Below are 4541 nucleotides of genomic sequence, written 5' to 3'. Positions count from 1 at the left end.
TTTATACTCTCTCTAAATTTATTTATTTATTTATTATTTTTGCCTGTGTTGGGTCTTCGTTTCTGTGCGAGGGCTTTCTCTAGCTGCGGCAAGCGGGGACCACTCTTCATCGCGGTGCGCGGGCCTCTCACTATCGCGGCCTCTCTTGTTGCGGAGCACAGGCTCCAGACGCGCAGGCTCAGTAGTTGTGGCTCACGGGCCTAGCCGCTCCGCGTCATGTGTGATCTTCCCGGACTGGGGCACGAACCCGTGTCCCCTGCATTGGCAGGCAGATTCTCAACCACTGCGCCACCAGGGAAGCCCTATACTCTCTCTAAAATTACAACTCCCTCCCTCACTAAGAAAATCCTTCTAGTATTACTTCCCTTATTATATGTCTCTCTCTAACATAGAATATAGTTTCTTATTTATCTTATTTATTTTCCAGATTTATTTACTAGTTATTTACTAGAATGTTATCTTCATAAACGCGGAAATTTGTCTCTTTTTTTATTCATGCTTATGATACCCTAGAATGACACCCTACACATAGTAAGTGCTAATGTGTTTAATGAATAAATAGGTGAAGCTCCCTTGATATTCTCTGGAATTCTGTTTAACACTCACCATTGAGAACTAACTTTTGTAGTTGAGTCACATACACACAAGCAGCTTTTGGTACTATAGACGCTTCAGACTCACATTTATATTTTCAATTCAGTTCCTTCACTGGAAAATGTTGCTTTTTATGATACTATAGGGGGTTTATACATTATTATTATAAGACAAACACTATTATTATGAATAACACTGAAACCCAAAATGTAGTCCAATGAAAATATCTCTGTGCTCTGACCAATGGCCCACGGTAATAGTACTTTGCTTGTCTTGTTATACTGAAATTTTCTCATATATGTTATATATGTGTGCCATATATATATAACATCAGTACAGTCAGTGTTCTTTTACCAGTCTTGTGATAATGAAAACATCTAACACCTGGCTGTATGACATAACGCGAACTGGAAAAGAAATATAACACAGTGGCACTAGCTAGTGTAGCACAAATAAAGAGTAAAATATGATTCGCCTAAGAAAAAAAAATTACAAGAGATTGTAATCGGCCCAATTCTCTGGAGGGTAAGAAAAACCAAAAGGGAAATGTCAAAGGGGAAAGAGGATTGGCTTCTGCAAGAGTGCATTTCTGCCTTGGTCTGCGTGCTTGGGCAACTTTAATGAACTTCCTCATCTTTGAGGGAATTTGGCTCCAGCTTTGTTTTATGTCCAGCCCTTGACCCTAGGGAAATGACCTAGAAGTACCGGCAATGAGATTTCGAACGATGTTGATTACAGTAAATTCCAGCCCACTGAAAGATCTTGTACCTTCCTTCCAGTTCCTCATGAAGGGATATGACCCGTAATATTTTTATAGAAAGCCATAACTGAGCACCAAGGGGACATGTGACTTGCACAGCAGGACTAGTTTTCTCTGATTATCAGATCCTTGCCAGTTGAAATTACTTTCATTTTCTATTTCTTAAATGCCCCCAGGCAAGCCAACCTTCCCTCCCACTACCAAACTCCCCCTGCCCCCCATAAGGGTTCCCTGGGCCCCAAGGCTTCCTGTGCCCTCCGTTTGTTTGCCAGCTCCTGAGCTATGATCAAACGTCTCTAAATGGTGTCTTATCCAGGTCACATATAAATGTCACTCTACTTTCCATATCTGGGAGCACGGGCATGTAGTAACAATTGTAACAGCTACGATATCCCTACTTGTCTCCTTTGTCATTAATTCACACAGCATTTGTGATTTTATTGAAGGGATTTAGTCAAATCATAAATCCTAAACTAGTCAACAGAAATGGTGACAAATTAATTAATTGACCATATCGGTTTAAATCCAAGATCCGCAGATTGCTGATTTCAGTTCCCACCTTGGATGCTCAACAAACCAAAATATGGTGTCTCTGACTAAGCCTTCCTGGCCGTCATTCAGATTCTACCCCACTCCTCAAAACGTTGTTTCTGATATTTACGCCCTTCCATCTAGGGGGATTAATTTCTTTCACATCATTCCTTACCCTGCTTCTTTACTTAATTACTTAAACATCTCACTCTAAGCAAATGTGTTATAATACATTTAAAATGGAACTAAACATAGATATATTGTATAAAATATACAATAGACAGAAAAGGGAAAGACAACAAAAAAGAGTTGTTATTTCTATCACTCAGAGATGGCCACAGATAATTTTTGGAAGATATACATATATATGTGGAACATTAGTTACATGTATGTACTGATAAGAAGTTATACATATCACTGTGTATATTTTAAACTACTTTAAAAAATACCTAATATCATCTTTATATTCAGTTAAATACCCATTTATACCATATTTTTTAATGTTTTCTTAAGGATGTAGAATTTGTGTTTTAGAGCAAGGTCTCTGGAGGACTGCCTAAGTTCAAGTCCTACTTACCAGCTGTATGGCTATGGGTAAATTGCATAACCTCTATGTAATGCAATTTTCTCATGTATAAAATAGAAATAATAAAAGAACCCCCGATAATGTTCCTGTGTAGATTAAATCAATTAATATTTGCATAGCAGGTAGAACTCTGCCTGATACATAGTAAGTACTATATAGGCATCTATTTGTATTGCCATCATCATTATTATTCCTTTTGGGGATGTATTAGGCTACTAGGTCTGCTGTAACAGAATACCACAGACTGCATGGTTTAAACAACAGAAATTTATTTTCTTGCAGTTCTGAAGGTAGAAGTCCAGGATCAAGGTGCCAGCAAGGATGGTTTCTTGTGAGGACTTTCTCCTTGGCTTGCAGACAGCTGCCTTCTTGTGTCTTCACGTGGCCTTTTCTCTGGTGTGCACGCCCCTGGTATTGCTACTTCTTATAAGGACACCAGTCCTGTTGGATTCGGGCCCCACTCTTAGGACCTCATTTAGCCTTAATTATCTCCTTAAAGGCCCCATCTCCAAATACAGTCACATTGGGGCTGAGAGCTTCCACCTATGAGTTTTGGGGGGACACAACTCAGTCTGTAACAGGAGGTGTATGCTAATTTAGTTATGGTTAGATATTTAGGTTGATTTCTGGTTCTTACCATAAAGATGTTCATGCCTCAATGAACACTATCCGTTACTATTTCCTTAGTGCAAATCGTATAAATTGAAATATCAAAGTGTATGTATAATATTAAAGCTTTTAAGATATATTGCCATATTGCCCTCCAGAAAAGTTATACCAGTTTACATGTCCACTGGCCATATAAGACTTATTTTAGTTTCAGTTTATTGCAAGAAATAGTCATTTTAGATATTACTGAAGCCTCGTTACTCTCCACCATTCCTGCGTCTTCACCTCCCCTTCCCCCGATATACACACAAAGTTGTCCTCTTGAAAGGTAATATCACAGGAGGGCAAGTTGGGAAAAAATACATGTTGGCCTACCCAATGCCAGTGAGAGGAGTTATATCAATAAGCATCCTATTTACTCGTGTAGACCTCAGCAACTGAAATGAAAGTGCAGTCAGAGAAAACACCTGGACCATGGCAGTCCAAAACAGAAGAGGCATTGGAAATCTAGGTGGCAAAAATTAAAACAATCATGTAAACACAGAGTCAGCCTAATACCCTGCACCCATAGGAAAAAAAATATCCTAAAACAAAATAAATAAATAAAATTAAGCAAACCAAAATTGAAAGAGAAAGTGAACATGAAAATTCATATTTCACAAAAGTAATTTCTTAACGGTAAAGCAACACAGTTTAAAAACCTTACTATGGTGCTTGCTTCGGCAGCACATATACTAAAAATTGGAACAATGCAGAGAAGATTAGCATGGCCCCTGCGCAAGGATGACACAAATTCGTGAAGCGTTCCATATTTTTAGCAGAGACCTTAATTAAACTAGAATTTATTTAAAAAAAAAACCTTACTATGAGCATGTTCAAGCATACAGAGAACAAGAAAGAGTTCTACAGTGAATACTTTTATATACCCACAACACAGGTATGTTGTTAACATATTTGCTTTACCTATACGGATATATATAATTTTTTCTCAATAATTTGAACGTTTCTACTTCATTGCTAGATACTACCATATGCATCTTCCCAAATAAGGATACTCTCCAAACTACATTACTGAAGGATTATCACACCTTAACAAAATTAGTCATAGTCTCCTTGATATCATTGAGTAGCCAGCTCACATTCAAATTTCTATAATTTTCTCCCAAATATCCTTTATAGCTGTTTTCTTTAAACCAAGATCCAATCAAGTACCAGGCACTGCCTTTGATTGTTGTATCTCTGAAGTCCTTTGCAATTAGCAGGTAATTTGGGACCTGATTTGCTGGTGTCATGTGAATGTCTAGTTGCTTAGTGAACTTTTTTTCACCTAATGTGTTCAGTTTCTACTGGTGATTTGATTGAATTTACCTATTTCATTAGGGGATGCAAAATGGAATTTTTAAAATTTTAACTTTGATTCTGCATTTATTGGCTCAAAATTCTGTGTAAAGAATTTTCTTT

The 4541-nt window shown here is 37.7% G+C and overlaps 1 non-coding gene across 1 annotated transcript; it reads left to right on the top strand.

The window, feature by feature from the left end:
- The first annotated feature begins 3790 nt into the window (after positions 1-3790).
- Positions 3791-3896, top strand: LOC137765570 (U6 spliceosomal RNA). The gene has a single exon (XR_011074216.1). It is a non-coding gene; the product is annotated as a U6 spliceosomal RNA (small nuclear RNA).
- The last annotated feature ends 645 nt before the right edge of the window (positions 3897-4541 follow it).

The sequence above is a fragment of the Eschrichtius robustus genome, chromosome 5 (genome assembly GCF_028021215.1).
Source record: "Eschrichtius robustus isolate mEscRob2 chromosome 5, mEscRob2.pri, whole genome shotgun sequence".
Taxonomy (NCBI): Eukaryota; Metazoa; Chordata; class Mammalia; order Artiodactyla; family Eschrichtiidae; genus Eschrichtius; species Eschrichtius robustus.
The sequence above is the reverse complement of the archived record's forward strand: the minus strand, read 5'-3'. Positions and strand labels throughout refer to the sequence as shown.